This window comes from Podarcis muralis, chromosome 15 (genome assembly GCF_964188315.1).
Source record: "Podarcis muralis chromosome 15, rPodMur119.hap1.1, whole genome shotgun sequence".
Taxonomy (NCBI): domain Eukaryota; kingdom Metazoa; phylum Chordata; class Lepidosauria; order Squamata; family Lacertidae; genus Podarcis; species Podarcis muralis.
In genome coordinates, this window is record NC_135669.1 from 6,809,501 (window position 1) to 6,828,037 (window position 18,537).

The following is an 18,537-nucleotide window of genomic DNA, read 5'->3' on the forward strand; positions in this document are numbered from 1 at the left end:
ACTGTTTGCATACATCTGATAATCAGATCACCAGCTGGAAACTCAAATAAGGCTGCAGTTGTAAGCACGCTAACTTGAAAATTAATTCCATGAAAATGGCTTCATAGAAATTATGTTCAGGATGAGAAGGCTGAAATGCCACATACCCACATCAACCTGCCTTTTTCTCCAGAGGTCCTGCTTACAAGCCTATTTAGTGGTAGTTTCCTTTTTTCTGGAACTAGGGGGAGAACATCTGCTTTTCCTTCAATCTGCAGCATCTCCAGGTGGGGCTTGCAGTGTCCCCTGCCGGTCAGTGTAGGAACTTTGAGCTAGGAGTGCTTCTGTATAATATATATACCCACACGGTGTTTTTGGACCCCTCTTTGGCTGTTTTTAAATGGCTGTTAAATGCTTTTGTTGTTGTTCTCATCAATTTTAATTAATGATGTTTGGCTGGATTTTTAAGCTACCATAATTTATTATTTTACACTATGTTTCGTGTAGATTTCTGGTCTTTATTCAGTGGTTTTATGCTGCTGTGTTGGTTGGTTTTAGTATTTTATAAGTGCAGCATTTTTATTTTATTTCTGTGAGCTGCTGTGTGGTCAAAGTGTCATTACCTGTGTTTCAGAAATCTAATTTTGGGGACAAAGATACAAGCACAAATATTATTTGCTTCCATTTTGCCCACTCCATATTTTTTTTCCTCTAGTAAGGGTGGGTATGATGAACAATCATGTTGATAAATCCTGTCTCATTAATCCAGGAGTGGCCAACCTGTGGCCCTCCAGATGTTGGAGTTCAGCAACAGCTGGAGAGTCCTAGATTCCCAATCCTGGCATTAAGGCTTCTTCAATCTATGTCTATAGATCTGGAATTTATGGGCCATCACATGCTGCCCTCAGAACAAAGTAAGCTTATAAATGATCTCAAGAGGAGGAAACCACAACTGACTACATTTTATTCTTCTAAGTGGATTAATGACCAAGACAAATTATGATGCTAACAACAACTGACATGTGGAGAACTTCTCTAAATATTCTTTTTTTCTGGCCTTTTCAGTTAGGCAGGTCCTTATGCTTTGAGATATGAAAAATTACAGCAGTAAATTGCTTTTTAAAAAAGTGTTACCATGGTACCCACGTTCCCAAGTGATCAGAAGTTTAAAGCATGTCGCTACCAGGGTTTAGCTTCCTTTGGAAGAGAACACTGAAGATTTATGGTAGACATTGAGAACCCAGTGTGATTGAACTACATCAGGCTTCCTCAGCCTCGGCCCTCCAGATGTTTTTGGCCTCTCATGGTCCCTAGCTAGCAGGACCACTGGTCAGGGATGGTGGGAATTGTAGTCTCAAAACATCTGGAGGGCTGAGGTTGAGGAAGCCTGGACTACATCATCTGTAGCCATTGGCCATACTGGCGTCTTAAAAATACTTATTCATTGACAAGTTGTGCACAGGCTGTGGCAACCAACATAAGCACTCTTGCTTCATGGCAGTGAGATGTGGCCAACTTATACCCACCAGAAGCGACACCTCAGTGGCTTCCACATGCGCTGCATCAAGGTGTCACTGAAAATGCACCGTTTAATGAGGGGTTTAAAGGAGAACAGAGAAGCAGATTGCATATGCAGGAGTTATCCTGCCTGGGGTGAAAGACAAAATGGATTCCCAGTCCTACGTACAGAAGAAGACTGGACTGTCAGCTGAATGTGTAATGAATGAACACATGGGCAACAGAATAGGGTCCTTGACCACATTAGGGCACTGGGCAGGGGGAGACCACAAAGCACACGCTGTTCTAAATGGAGGGGGATGACTGGAGCAGGGGTCAGCAAACTTTTTCAGCAGGGGGCCGGTCCACTGTCCCTCAAACCTTGTGGGGGGGCCAGACTATATTTTGAAGGGGGGGAAATGAATGAATTCCTATGCCCCACAAATAACCCAGAGATGCAGTTTAAATAAAAACACACATTCTACTCATGTAAAAACACACTGATTCCCGGGCCATCCGGGGGCCGGATTTAGAAGGCGATTGGGCCGGATTTGGCCCCCAGGCCTTAGTTTGCCTACCCATGCTCTGGAGGAATAGCTGCAGCTATCACAAATAACCCAAACATCTGCCCCCTGAGGCAGTCACTTCACTCTGCCGAATAATAGGACTGGCCCTGGGGGAGGCAGTTCCAGGCATAAGGGGAAGTAAGGATAGCATCTTTTGAAATGGATCTGGATGGTATCTCATCCAAAAGTAGCAAATTTGGAAAGTGCATAAGCAGAGCAGAAACTAAGGATTTTAAAATTATATAGTTTATATTTTTGATTATTAATTAAGCCTTAGTTATCCATGAAATAGGACACGGGTGGCGCTGTGGGTTAAACCACAGAGCCTAGGGCTTGCCGATCGGAAGGTCCCGGTTTGAATCCCTGTGACAGGGGTGAGCTCCTGTTGTTCGGTCCCTGCTCCTGCCCACCTAGCAGTTCAAAAGCACGCAGTGCAAGTAGATAAATAGGTACCACTCTGGTGGGAAGGTAAACGGTGTTTCCGTGCATTGCTCTGGTTCGCCAGAAGCAGCTTAGTCATGCTGGCCACATGACCCGGAAGCTGTACGCCGGCTCCCTCGGCCAATAAAGCAAGATGAGCGCGGCAACCCCAGAGTTGTCCGCAACTGGACCTAATGGTCAGGGGTCCCTTTACCTTTTTTTCCATGAAATGCTAACTTCTTACGCAGAGACAGACAGAGGAGGAATAAGAGAGAGCGGTTTGAGGTTTCTGGAAGACAAAAAGTATTTCTTTTTCATAAGCATCTGCCATTCTCCATAGGCATTGGTGAGGTGTGCCTCAGCTCTGCCTAAGATGTAGTGAAATTGCATTCACAGAATTGCCCACATGAAGGTCATAGCCCATACTAAGCAATGTAATCTTAAGATTGATTAGTCATTGTGACATAAATGAGTCCTTGCTTGCTCAGCATAATGTGCTAATGAATATTCTGTCTCATTTTTCGTAATTTTTTAAAAAAATATCTTTGCATTTAGAGAAGATCTGCTATCAATTTTGCATTTTAAATTTGTCCATTTCTCATTTATTATATGAGGAAAAGAACCATCTTCTTGGTTACTATGAGGGCAAAATATGGGACAAAAAACAGTCTTTATAGTATGTGGAATTACGCCATGACATTTTAATATCATTAGCTTTTAGCACTCATTCTGGGGATCCAGCAGCTTTATACATAAACAGTCAATCTGTTAGACACAATCCAATCGATTGGAGCTGAAATAACAAATGGCTATCACAAACATTTTGATTGCCTTAAAACAAGCCAACATATTTAGTCTGCTCTTGCAGAATTTCTATCCCTGTTTCCAATTAGGAAGCACTTTTAGAATAATGAGCAAATGTGCTGTGTACAATGCATTCATGAGAGCTAGGAATATGGAAGGGGAAAGCCAATTTAGAGAAGGACTTCTCCAGAAGTGGCTCCTTATACGCACCACATGGGCATCAATGTGGGGCAATCATTGTGAGGAAAATAAATTCCCGCCCTCCCAGGTAAAGGTAAAGGGACCCCTGACCATTAGGTCCAGTCGTGACCAACTCTGGGGTTGCGGCGCTCATCTCGCTTTATTGGCATACAGCTTCCGGGTCATGTGGCCAGCATGACTAAGCCGCTTCTGTTGAACCGGAGCAGTGCATGGAAATGCTGTTTACCTTCCTGCTGGAGCGGTACCTATTTATCTACTTGCACTTTGAAGTGCTTTCAAACTGCTAGGTGGGCAGGAGCTGGGACTGAGCAATGGGAGCTCACCCCGTCGCGGGGATTCGAACCGCCAACCTTCTGATCGGCAAGTCCTAGGCTCTGTGGTTTAACCCACAGCGCCACCCGCGTCCCGCCCTCCCAGGTAGGGATGGGCAAATCTGTCAGTTCTGTTTGCTCATTGCCCCAGCACTGAGTTCACTTCTCCACATTAAATGGAAGTTCTTTACTCCTTGTGGAAATCCTCCTAAGAGAGCAGGAATTCCCAGAGTTTTCTATGAAGAGGCATTTATAATAATAATAATAAAAACACCACTCTGGCAACTGTAGCAAACAGGGCCTGAGAGAAACCAATATTGATTGTTTGTTGATCCCTAGTGGTAATGCTGGGCCTGTCAGCACCAACATGTAATCCCCAAAATGCATCCAACACTCATAATCTCCCTTTGAGAAATATTTGGTCATACTCTGAGTTTGCTTAACCAGTTGACCAACATGGTTAATGTTGTTGTTTAGTCATTTAGTCGTGTCTGACTCTTTGTGACCCCGTGGACCAGAGCACACCAGGCACCCCTGTCTTCCACTGCCTCCCACAGTTTGGTCAAACTCATGCTGGTAGCTTCGAGAACACTGTCCAATCTTCTTGTCCTCTGTCGTCCGCTTCTCCTTGTGCCCTCCATCTTTCCCAACATCAGGGTCTTTTCCAGGGAGTCTTCTCTTCTCATGAGGTGGCCAAAGTCTTGGAGCCTCAGCTTCAGGATCTGTCTTTCCAGTGAGCACTCAGGGCTGTTTTCCTTCAGAATGGATAGGTTTGATCTTCTTGCAGTCCATGGGACTCTCAAGAGTCTCCTCCAGCACCATAATTCAAAAGCATCAATTCTTTGGCGATCAGCCTTCTTTATGGTCCAGCTCTCACTTCCATACATCACTACTGGGAAAACCATAGCTTTAACTATATGGACCTTTGTTGGCAAGGTGACAATGGTTAATATTAGAGGAGTGCAAACTTCCAAGTATGTCTCCTTTGGACAGAACTGGCATTTACTACTTGTTGCTCTCGACACCCAGCAAACAGTTAATCGCCATCACAAATGAAAGAGTAGTGGAGAGAAAGCAACAGCAGCAATTGAGAAGATGCATTATCCGAGCCAACAAAGGGTTTGTTGGGATAATCGAAAGACAATTGGGCTGTGTGGGAAATAAAGAAAAGGTTTTTGAGTGAAAATAACACTGAACAAGGGGACATCATTCAGTTTGTCTCCAGAATGCTGATTGCACATCAACCTTCACTCAATGTCCCACACAATAAAATAAAATAAAAAGTAAGTTGGACTGAAAATAATGGACAAGCTTTTAAACTCCTGACATGAAATGGGACTTGTAACAACCTCATTACAAATAAAATAGGAGAGGAGGGTGTAGGAATTGCCTTTGATGTTTTAAACCAGAGATGAGAAACCTGTGGCCCTCCAGATGTGGCTGACTCCATCTGCCCCAGCCAATGTGGCCAGTTGAGGCATTCACAAAGTAAAGGAAGGATTGAACTCTGATTAATAAGAATACACACAGAGGCTTGAACCAGCAAGACTCTGGGAAGGGTGCGTATAATAATCTCTCTCTCTCTCTGTCTCTCTCCACCCCTCGGCCCAGGTCGTTTTATTCACAAAAGAACTTTTACAGAGTGTTCGTAAGAACCAATCAGATTTCTTCTGAGCATTTCAACAAACCCCACGTGGGGACAAGTTAAACTACAAACACTAGTTAGGCATGCATACTTTTGGTAAACAATCAATACATATGATAAGAAGGATGGCCAGGAGGACAGCGATCATTATCACCTTCAAGTGAGATCTGTTTCCTGGCCCTAAGATTAACATCCTAAGATTAACATATCAGAAAGCTACTTCAAAGAAGCTTGCTCACTATCTAATGACCCAGGATGCCTGCCTGTCTAAGCAACTGGGCTGTGTACATGACTTGTGAAGAGAGAGAAATGGGCAGTAGAGGAAATGGCCAGAGATGCAGAGGGTTGTGGGATTTGATCAGAAATTATTGTCAATGTATCAAACCCAGTCAACACAATGCATTCATCGTGGACACAATGGCTTGATGCATATTTTATAATTCCTCATAGTAATCCCACCTGACCCCACACTCTGGATATATGCACTCCTACAGCCAGTGTTCAGGGATGATGGGGACAGGAGTCCAGCAACATCTGGAGCCCCACAGGCTCCCCATCCCTGTTTTCATTGTCTTGAGCAGTTAAAGTCTTGGATCATATATTACAATCCTCTTTTATGAAGGTGGTAAGAGGTTCGGTCTGTCTTCTGGTTCTTCAGGAATTAAAAACCATAATTGTTTCAGCTTGATGGATGCTGGTCCCTGGTGGAAGGGACAGTCAGCACATGCCCAGGCAGACCATCTGATATAAGCCAAGTGGGAGAAAGTATTAAAACACCACTGGGTACAAGTCAGGGAAAGGGCCACAGTTGGTGTGCAAGTTATGCTTGCTTGCATATTAGCAATAAGGTAAACAGTTAAAATACAAATAAATAAAACCTACCTGTAATCTTATGTCCGTGTAATCTTATGTTAGAACTCCCATCTGCCCCAGCCAGCATAGCAGGTATTCAGAGATTATGAGAATTGAAGTCCGTAGTTACCCAGTGATAGCTAAGGACAGGACAGGAGACTGAGCCGTTTGGTTACACTCCCCACTACAATGAGATGTATTTCTATTTAAATTATGGTAATTCTTTCTAAATTTATATCCACATATATACTTTAGCACAGGTTTCCTCAGCCTCGGCCCCCCAGATGTTTTTGGCCTACAACTCCCATGATCCCTAGCTAGCAGGACCAGTGGTCAGGGATGATGGGAATTGTAGTCTCAAAACATCTGGAGGGCAGATTATACTTTAGCATACACTAATTTTATGTGAATTGGTATCCTTTCTTTAGGTGTTGGTTAAAACTTGCCACCCTAGTTGTAATGGTTAAGAACAAAAAGCATAAGTCTGCATAAATCTCCTACGCCATTTTAATGATAAAATTTAAAGCATGGATTGTCCATTGTTTGGCATACTCCATATGAATAATGTCATTGCAGATATTTTACTGTGTTTATTTATTCATTCATTCATTCATTCATTCATTCAACTTCTAAAAACCACCCTTGGTCCAGTAGGATCCCGGAGTGATGCACAATCGAAACAAGGCAAGCCCCACTTGATTATGAGAATTATGCCCCAAAGTATCCAACTCCCTGATCTCAGATGCCATTTCTGTGCAATTGAAAAGCTCCTGCATGTTGCAGCACTTCAAGTGCAGTAAAGGCTGTCCAGAAATAGCAGCCCACTCCTGAAAAATCATATGGGCTATTTACATTGCCAAATATACAAATGCTTAACGAACAATTGCTGCATCTGTCAGTATTGCAGGGGAGGAAGGAAACCCAACAACTCTAAATTATCCATCCGAGGAGGTACATACAGGAATGACAGCACTGGTGTGTTAATGATGGAATTAGTTCCGAAGAACAATTGTGATTGAATTACATATAGGGTTGCCACCTTTGGTTGGGCAAAATAAAGGACAGGTCAAGGGGGCAGGGATTAAGCGGCTAAAATTACTTTACCTGATGCAGAAATGACTTCAGATCAATCCATTACAATGATCAAAGGGAAGCTATCAGTAACTACAAACATTACAACAACAATTTTGAAAGGAAATTCTCCCCACCTGCTGAATTTCTGCCTGTCAGAAGGGTGATAAATATAGAAACCCAGCCGAAAAAGGAAAAATGGGGAGAAAGAGATAGCAACAAATTCTACTTCTCTTCCTCACAGAGTTTTGCCTCCAACATCCTAACAGGGTTCACATAACTCCTCATTCGCCTGAGAGTTCCAATATATGAAGGTTATGATACTTTAATGCCTAATCATGGACAGATGATGATGATGATGATGATGATGATGATGAGAAGAAGAAGAAGAGAAGAGGAGTTTGGATTTGATATCCCACTTTATCACTACCCGAAGGAGTCTCAAAGTGACTAACATTCTCCTTTCCCTTCCTCCCCCACAACAAACACTCTGTGAGGTGAGTGGGGCTGAGAGACTTCAAAGAAGTGTGACTGGCCCAAGGTCACCCAGCAGCTGCATGTGGAGGAGCAGGGAATCGAACCCGGTTCACCAGATTATGAATCCACCGCTCTTAACCACTACACCACACTGCCTCTCATGATGATGATGATGATGATTGTATACCACCCTTCATCCGAAGATCCCCAGGAAGTTCACAAAGGGATCAAAAATTGTATATTAATATGCACTTAAATATGTATCTTTGAATATATTTTCTCTCAAAATAAGCTTTCATAAATCCTAAGCACTAGGAGAAAGTGCATACCCTATTTGCCCTGGTGACATAAGTCAAGTGCTTTTTTTGTGGGGGGGGGGACGTAGGGGGATGCATACCCCTAAACATTTTGTGAATCTAAGTTTGGCCTCATTGAGGGACAGTATTTCAATATGAGTAGGAAAATGAGAGTACCCCTAAACATTTTTTTGGGGGGGGGGGACCACCTAAGTCTGTTATTGTGCCAGAAATTGAAGAAGCCAGAATACTTTAAAGTGTTAAATAGATAAAATGAGGGAGAAATGATGAAATGAGACATAATAAATATTTTGAGTACAATCAGATAGCCGTGGGCACACACTCAAATTAACTGATGACAAAACAGTACCCCAGGAAATAAACGCATCTTAATGATGACTTTAAAAATTCTTCATCATACACTTCTTTGAATGTCGCTTTTTGCTCATGCACAAAAAGAAAGAAAAGGGGTGGGGCGGGAAAGCATCAAAAAGACAAGTATGAGTTGGCACATCACTAATATGAATGATGGAACACAAGGAGATAAAAAGCCTAGTCTTTGAGCTGCAAAAAAAAAAAAAAAAACAAGCCTGAGAAAACTACATCTCACAAGTGCAAACTACTCATTTGGGTCAAAGTCCAGTGATCAATGGCCTGCAAGAAAATGAGGCAACTATGTGACAAGATGGTGAAGGATTATTACCCAAAACTGCACTCTCAAATTATTTCTTAAGTGTTTGTGAGGATTCTCAAATGGGAATGTGATGCTCTAGTTCAGTGTTCCCCAAGCTTGGGCCTCCAGCTGTTTTTGGAGTACAACTCCCATCATCCCTCGCTAGCAAGACCAGTGGCCAAGGATGATGGGAATTGTAGTCCAAAAACAGCTGGAGGCCCAAGGTTGGGGAACACTGCTCTAGTTCATGGGTCCTTTGGGGAACTGTAGAGTATCCTAGCCAAAGTGAGGAGTCATTGGGTTCATCAAATACCTAGTCTAGGGGACACTGCAGAGAAGACCGTGCAGGGAACAACCTGCACTGCATGGAAGTTTATGAGGCTACTGATGAGGTTTGCATCCTTCCCTCTAGATGCAATGTAAGAAGATCTGGCTTCAGAATTTAGGGAGTTTGGTGGCAGATGAAGACAGAGATTGGATTGGAAAAGCAGTGATGACCATTAGGCAGAGTGAGGTGATGACCTTGGGCCATGGATTTTGGATGTCATGTAAGGGCAAGCAATCATTAGTTATTTTAATTTATGACTGTTGTATCTCATCTGACAAGGAGGAGAGAGGAGTTTATGGGATTTTCTGCCAAAATATCTCAACCAGTCTTGAATTACTATAGGTTGTAGCCACAAACTTTACACTAATCTCAACAGACCCATTGAAATTAATGGACCTAAGTTATACATGTGTGAGTTATACATAAGTGGCTCTACTCTGAGTATGACTTACATTGGATACAACCCAAGGCAACATGACTTCGGGGAAAGAGTTCCATTTGCTTCTCTGTCTAGGGCAGCAAAATTCCTTTGGAAAGCCCCAAGCAGGGTTGCAGTGACAGACACATCCATGGGTGTAGCCAGGATTTATGTTAGGGGGTGCAGGACACCCGCCTGTCATCATTGTCTGTATGGCTCTGTCTAGCAGTTTCAGAATGAAATGTCTCAAGAACAGTTGTTTTAAATGACTTTCTTTTGACCCCAAGAAACTCAGAAAAATCTGTCAGAATCTTTCTACAATTTCGACTTTTAGTTAGGTATTTTTATTTATTTACTTGATTTAGGGGGCAGTTGTGCCTCCCTGACCATGCCCATGGACACACCCTGGACCTCTTCATGTTCCTTGATTCTTCTGTACAGAACCTGTACATGCATGGAGATCAGGGTCATGTCTGCTGGTGCAATTCTTCTTTCCCCCACCCCATATTCCATGGGTTGAATTCAATGAAGTTACAGTGGTACCTTGGCTTAAGTACTTAATTCGTTCCGGAGGTCTGTACTAGTGTACTTAACCTGAAACTGTTCTTAACCTGAAGCACCACTTTAGCTAATGGGGCCTCCTGCTGCTGCCATGCTGCCGCTGCACGATTTCTGTTCTCATCCTGAAGCAAAGTTCTTAACCCGAGGTACTATTTCTGGGTTAGCGGAGTCTGTAACCTGAAGCATCTGTAACCTGAAGCATCTGTAACCTGAAACGTATGTAACCCGAGGTACCACTGTATTGTGTGTTTTTGTGTAACAAGAACTGCTGGTGCAATGGAATTTCCCTGCTCCCCGATGTGCTCCAAAATCTGCTCCAGTGGGTTTGGGGAAAACCCCAGACCAGAGAAAGTTCTGTTGGATGCTTGCACAATGACTTTGCTGGATACAACCCCCTGGTTTCCACGCTCCCACTCCCCGACTCCACATGTTCAGTATCTTCAGTTTGTGTTTGCTAAGCCATATCAATAACGTAGAAAGAAAAGAAATCCTGGTAACACTTTACTGTTAAACTAAACAAGAACATTGCAAAATTGGAGGAGTAATAAATTGAAAAGTTTTGTCTTTTTTACTTCACACCTTGTGTGTAACAAGAAGACATTCAATAAAACATACAGAGGAAAGCTCCTGAAGAACCTCACAGCACATATTACCTCAGCAAAGATCATGTCATTCTGCCCGGCTGCTAAGCAACACCTCCCTCCAATTGCTCCCCTCATGGCTACTTGACCTTCATGCTAACAGAATTAGTTGCTGCTGTACTTCCAACAGTCTGGTCATGTGCTATAAGCTATAGGAGTAAAAAAAATATTCCCTTTATCTTCCATCCTGAAGCCAAGAGTTCTCATCGAGAATGAGAACATCCCTGGCACTTTCATTTTGTTAATGAAAGCAGAGGCTTATTTCCAATGACAAAAATGGCACCTTCCTATTGTGTGTTTTCCTGTGCCCCATCAAATACAACTAAATAAGTTGTTTGTTTGTTTATTTAAGCTGGATCCTTCCGTCAGTCTCCTTGGTATCCTTGACAAGTGTCCTGTACAGCTAACAGGAACAGACATATATGCACTCTGCTCAGATGACAAGATATCTGCTATCAAAAGAAAAGTGGCATGGATAGAGGAAGGGCTAGACACAAAGACCTCAGACCTAACTCTAACCATGGAGGACTTTGTACAAGCTGCAACAAGGCTGCAGCCCTCTGTTTCCAAACCAGAACTGCTTAGATACAAACTAATCCAGCAGAGATTTGCTGCTTGATAAGGATCCAGCAGGACCAGAAAGGAAGGGATACATATGGTTGGAACTGTATAATTCCATGGAATCTGGAAGAATTTTTTGATGTGTTGTTGGTTCTGCTGGAGAAATGAAAACAGTGGATTCCAATGGCCAGGTCAGTGACAAAAAACGAAAATGGGATCTAGGCATGGAACTGAGACTATTGGTTGCTTAGCTGGGTAAGAACTCTCTCAAGCTAGTCCTCAGGAGTTCTCAGCACCCTTGCTTATATATGAAAAGTTCAGGTTTCTTGAACGCCCAGTGGAAAACATTTGGATGCTAACAACCTGGGCCCATGAATATTTGGGTGGTGGTACAGCGGCTGTGTCTAAGAGTGGATAAATAAAAATCCAGTTTCTTCGCCATAAAAAAAAGTTGTTTGTTTATTTTTATATAAAAGAAGAAGAAACAATAACCATCTCACTGATACACAAAGAATGAAAAGCGGGTGGAGGGAAGAATTATGCAGATTTCTTACAGGAGAGAAATAGAGTTAAGGTCACTTTTACATGACATTGAATATTTTTAAATTTTAAAATATGTATTACATTTTAACTAAACCTAGGCCTACCCCTTCTTCTCTCTAAGTAATTTATATTCTAGATATGTCATGGGGGCAGTTATGAGCCAGCCGAGGCCTCTAATATAATAACTATCAGGAAATTGTCCTGCATTATTCATGTTAATTATGCTGAACCAAACACTGTGGACAGGAAAATGTATTTGCCAATGAAATATCTTTTTGGACTCAGAGATTATTAAAATTGATTGTATCAGGTTTCTTAAGATTAGACCCTGAGGCAATAAGGTTATCAAGAATGCCAAGGCCAGGACAGGGAGAACAGATCTTTGTCCACTGCTGAGTTGGATATGTTACATCTGTTTGGTGCTTCCGAATGTAAACACAATAAGCTGTATCTGATGTAGCACTAAGTAACTCATTCCATTAGCCCAGGGATTTACAGTTTTGCAACATAACTTTGTCCCCTCCCTCCTCCCATGCATCCCCCAAATCTGTTCTGGGCCTAGCCACAACCCTCCAGAGCAGATTTGGGGAAGGTGTGAGGTGGACGAGGAAGCAGAAGGGAAGATTTCTGTTGTGCACACACAATTCCTTTCACTAAGGGAACAAGTACACTAATACCACTCACTGGATTGTACATTATGCTAAGCATATTCAGATCAGACTCACTGAAATTAATGGCTGTTACCACCTTATGTTCATTCATTGCAAAGGGTCTACTCTGAGGGCTGGTCCACACTTGTCCCATGCCTAGCAGTGATTTTCCACTTGACCCAAACTTTCTAGGCATGTCTCTGAGTGGTACAATCATCACGATAAATAAAACAAATAAAGTTACAACTTACAAGAAAATACATGTTTCAGAACTTTTATCAGCTGGGTTTTAGTTGATTAATCCGTTTAAATAAATTTACTTCCTGAATCAAGAAGCATAGTTTACTTAAATGCATTTATGTCATAGCAGGCATCTTCAGAGAAGAAGCACTCCCTCTGATATTCAAGAAAAAAGGGCATGCCTCTTTTATGACGATGCCTACCATCCGTGGCTTTTGTCAGTACTTGTCCTGAAAATGAACTATCTAAACCTGTTGTCCAATTAATTGGGGCATATTTTAGGATACTATTTTCTCCTCACAGAGCTTAGATAATAATAATAATTTATTACTTATACCCCACCCATCTGGCTGAGTTTCTCCAGCCACTCTGGGCGGCTCCCAATCGAGTGTTAAAAATTAAATTAAATATTAAAAACTTCCCTTAACAGGGCTGCCTTCAGATGTCTTTTAAAAATAGGTTAACCATCATTCCCTCTTCCCAGGGAGCTCTGGGAATAGTGGTGATGTGCTGGGAATTGGGGTCCCTTTAACAAACTACAATTCCCATGATTCTTTGGTGAAAGCCATGACTGTTAAAGTGGTATGATGGTGTTTTACAAGTGTGGTACCAATGAGGCCTTAAATTGAGATGTTAACTAGGCAGGGCCACCCTAACCATGCAGCAAGGAGAGGTGACTGCCTCAGGCGGCAAGATCCACAGGGGCAGCAGATCCCAATGTAGACCTTTATTCCCCCTTTGTTCCTGATGCGGATCTTCCCTCACCCATTCTTTCCTGGCAGGGAGGAGGTGCCATTTTGTGGTTCACCTCAGGTGCCAAAATGTCTTGGGCCTGCCCTGGCAGAGGGGATGTCCAAATGAGTACTTTTACTTCCAAAAGAAAAGAAAAAAAGCACCTTAGTTCTTGTTTTTTCCCATTCTGCCAAGGATGGCTCATATTAGGGAAGGCACACTCAGCATATCACCATGTCCATATCCCATTTTGCACCATAGATTCTAATAGCTCTCTAGAACCCCATTACGGTGATATCCTTGAGACTGTCTAACATAAAAAGCAAATTACCTCCCATTGGAGGTGGGGACCTGAGCATAACCGCAGACAGATTTATGGCCTTGCTGCAAAACACAGACACACTTGTTCTAGTTAAAATCTGTGGTCAGTTAAACAGATTGATGCTCTGAAGACACTTAACCCTAAAGGGCAGAAGGACAATGCCTGCAGTCCAATTCTTTATTGCCGTAATTCAGAAGGTATGTTTTACATAATTGTAATTGGAGTTACTGGCAAGTTTTTAATCTGGCAGGCATGCACCCAGAAGAACAATACAGAATTGCTCTGCCCAATCCCTCATGACAATAGTCTCAGTCCTGCTAACAGGATATCTCCTCTCCATTGTATTTTGAAAGACAAAGCAGGGTGAATCACAATCCCATCTGCACTGTGCATTTAAATCAGTATCAGACCACTGTAACAGTCATTGTTGTTTTGTTGTTGTTTAGTCGTTTAGTCATGTGCAACTCTTCGTGACCTCATGGACCAGAGCACACCAGGCACTCCTGTCTTCCACTTAACAGTCATTGCTTTCCCCCAAATAATCCTGGGAATTCACAGAGGGCACAATGAATACCTCTTCCCAGGGAACTCTGGAAATAGTAGCACTTTGAGGGGAACAGGGGATCTCCAAACAGCTCCCCAGGAATCTTTGAGGAAAGCCATGGCTGTTTAAAGCCATGATACTGCTTTAAATGTGTAGTGCAGATGGGACCTAGGACGCACGCAACATAACTCAGGAGATCATTTCCAAACTGCTTTCTAGCCATGAGATAAGGAATAATAGGAACATAAAATTAGAAGGGATGTCAAAGGACATCAGTCCCCTGCCACTGCAAGAAATCCATTCCCCCAGGATCCTTGTTAGGTGCCCAGAAGGAGGGGAGGCATCCCTCTGCCCAGTTTTGCTGCCAGGTGGGAAGGGAGTCCCTCCCCCAGCCCAGTGGGGTGGCAAGACTTTGCAAGGGCTTCTCCTTAAGGAGAAGAGAAGACTCCCTGGAGAAGACACTGATGCTGGGAAAGATGGAGGGCACAAGGAGAAGGGGGCGACAGAGGATGAGATGGTTGGATAGTGTTTTCGAGGTTACCAGCATGAGTTTGACCAAACTGCGGGAGGTAGTGGAGGACAGAGGTGCCTGGCGTGCTCTGGTCCAGGGGGTCACGAAGAGGCGGACACGACTAAACGACTAAACAACAACAACTCCTTAAGGAGAAAAGGCTCACAGCCAGGCAAGGGAGAGGAGATTCTGCAAGAGCTTCTTCTTGAGGAAAAGTCCTTGTGGAGTTTGCTGCCCCTTTCCTTGAGGAGAAGCCCTTGCAGAACCTCACCCCCCCCCCCTCCTCATGGACACAGCAGCAGGGTGTTTTGCCTCAGGCACCAAAACACCTCAGACCACCTCTGTGACACACAGACACACAGCCCATTTGTCAACCCATCAATGAGTTAAGTATAATTGTTTAATTCACACTGAAATAGAGAATGCCTATGTGTATTGCTGGAAGATCCCATTGAAGCTTAAGAAAGGCAAGAAGAGCTCTCTGAGCATCTTTAGCTAGCTGATAATTAACTACTGTTGTTCTCTGATAGCTCTGTCATGAATATTTAACTTTAAATCACATGGGAGGGTACTGAATTGTAAATTCATCAAATGACTGACTCCGGGAGCACACAGCCTCAGACAGTAGCCTTCTCTCCATGTGATTTTCACTGTGTAAACTTATTTTTTCGATGCTGAGCCTGAGTTTTTGCATGGAATTATTTGGATGTATCTTTGATATTTCTAATCTGTTTTGAAGAAAGTTCTGCAAGTAAAGTTTTGGATTAAATTTATGGGCCTTGATGACAATGGTTTATTTCCAAAAGGACTCAGCTTTTTATGCATACAGTCTCTTCAAGCTGCACAATATTAATATCTGCCTCAGCGACCACACTCACAGAGAGAAGCTCTTTGCACACCTCTCTCCTATTTTCATAATATATGGGAGGGTGTGTGCCTAATTCTGGCATCCTATGAAACGTGGATATGTTTAAGGGGACATGTTGAGGAGAGGCTAAGCCAGGGCAAAGAGGAACTGAACAGGAAGAAAAGACGGTCACTTCCTTCAGTATGGATTTCTCAGGGGACTTTTGCTGAGGCAAGCACACAATTGTCTATGGGCACAGCATTGCTTAGTCTGAATCATTTCATTCTTCCTCAGTTATATCTATTAAAAAACTAATATGTGTGAAACACTTCTAAACAGCTTATAAAGGTGGAAATGTCCATATTTGTGACAGTATTCACTGGTATCAGCACTTTTTTTTGCTGTCTGTGGCAGCCATTCTGTGATGGTACTCATAACACTTTCCTGAAGATATGAGTATCAGCACCTCATTTTTAAGCGTGTGTGTGTGTGTGTGTGTAGATGGGGTGTATCAGTGCTCCAGGTGTGGTGACACACCCAAGGTCTTACCCAATGGTCTTGGAAGCAGCAGACAACAGACTATGTTCCCCTGAGTTTACAATCATGCCTTTCATTTTCAGCTTCATGGTTTTTACAGGAAAACACTCAGTGGAGAAATGGCAAACCCATCTGCTGCATAATGTGTGAGTCTGCCCTTTTGGAAAGACGGTATTTTATGTTTAACCACCTTGAGGAAAGAAAATATTTGGAAAGGTGACCACTGATTTTAAGCTTAATATAAATTAAAAATTCCACTAACTTCTTTATAAGTTCATCCTGATTTACACCACCAGGTCTGAGGAGAATTGGACTTGGCTGAAAGTCTACAGACTATCACCCACAGAATGGTGTTCTAGAAACTTCCAAAGGAAACTTCTGACGTCATCTAAGAGCAACCTCATCCATTTTCTCTGCTGTTCACGTTTATCTCTTGGCTTTTGTTAGTGTTTACTTGCTCACAGAGGTGGAGATTCTCTGTAATGTATATATTACAAACACACACACACACTTTATGTAGAGATATGCAGTTCAGGCACAAGCCTATGTATTTGAATGTCAGCCAGCGCAATTAAACCTTTATGGCAACAATGATACCAATTATCAGGTCAACTAGAGGCACAGTAATTCTTCTTAAGCACTTTAATAACCTTTTACCTGCTAAATATGTAAAAGAAGGTCAACCAGCATAATTTAAATATGGCTGTGGTCCCCTCGGCAAAAGGCAACGGCTGAACAGAGATAATTAATAAGCTAATAATGTCATCATTAATTGTTTCATAGGACAGCCTCCATCAATTATAATGCTGTAAGCACAGCGATGGGATGAAGAAAGTAACAGAATTAAAAGTTTACAGTGCTGACCATCAGTGCTTGACTGAACATATTTCACAGCATCAGGCAGCGTCTAAGTGCTAAGAGGCAACAGAGCATGAAAAGAAATATGAGCATCATGGGAGTGGATCTTTGAACGAGTCACTGCTATCTGGGCCAGCCTTCCCCAGCCTGATGTCCTCCAGATGTTCTGAACGACATGTTGGCCGAAGAGACACAAGGCTGCATCCAAAATCCCACCCATAAATAGGAACAGTCTGGAACCACCTTGTGACCAATTACCATCTAGCTGAGATTAATTTAAATGACATTAATTTCCACTGGAAATGGGGATAAACCAAAGTTCTTGCAGGAAAGGTGAGTTTTGTGGACAGGAACGGTGATCCTGCAGCAAGTTTAAAATCTCTCTCTCTCAGTGGCTTCCTCACAGCCATTCACCATTTAGAATGAATGGCCAAGTACCAAGCACAGAATTGCCATTTAGTCCAGCCACCTGCTCTGCAGGAATCTTTTGCCCAGTGTGAAACTTGAACTCACAACCCTGAGATTAAGATTCTCATGCTCTACCAACTGAGCTATCTTTGGGGTAGAGCCAGAGACAGTAGCCTTCTCTCCATGTGATATTTCACTTTGTGAAGAGAAACAACCGAAGGGGGATGTTTTCATACATCTGAGCAGAATCATTTTTCATGTTCTAACTCTGTTGCCCAAAGGGTTGGGGATCTCTGGCATGGAGACCCTCAAAGTCATATTGAAGATATTTTTGCCTTGCTCTTTGCACAGTGCTAGTGATTTAAAAACCTGACAAAGGTCCATTACATTCCAAGCAACAACTGAACCCTCGCACCAGGGGGCGGAGAGGCGGGAGCAAATGTAAAGCAAAACTTATTGGAGATTTAAGGGGGGCAGGGGACTGGGGGCAGGACAGAGAACAAACATAGAATGTGGATATCACACTGTGTTAGAGGTTTTAGGACTTGGGAGCCTGACTGCAAGCCATTTAAACCTGAGCAGCCAATGTTATTCCTTCGTTTTATGAAAAAATGCCAGTTTTGTTTCAGCAAGCCTGTCAACAAGACACAGAAGAGAGACAATTGGAACTGCAGCAGAAGATTTCTGGAAGGAAGAAAAGAAAACATAAGGAAGGTGAAATTGCACATGCCCACAGCTTTTTGATTCAGCAAAGGATGCCAGAGGTGTGTTGGAGTTTATTCCTCAGAAGCTATTATCCTGAATCAAGGACTTAACATTTATGGGACAGAACTTAAATGTTAATCTGGACAAATTCAAAATTAGTATAATGTGTTTTGTTATATTCACAATGCCATAAATGATTTTTATTACTACCATGTACCATGTTTGTATTTGCAGCATCTTAAATAGGTGTCCAAAGAAAGATGTGCCTTATTCTGCCGATACTCAGAAAGGCTATCCCAAATCACTTTGGGTTAATCACTGACCTACATAAACACTCAT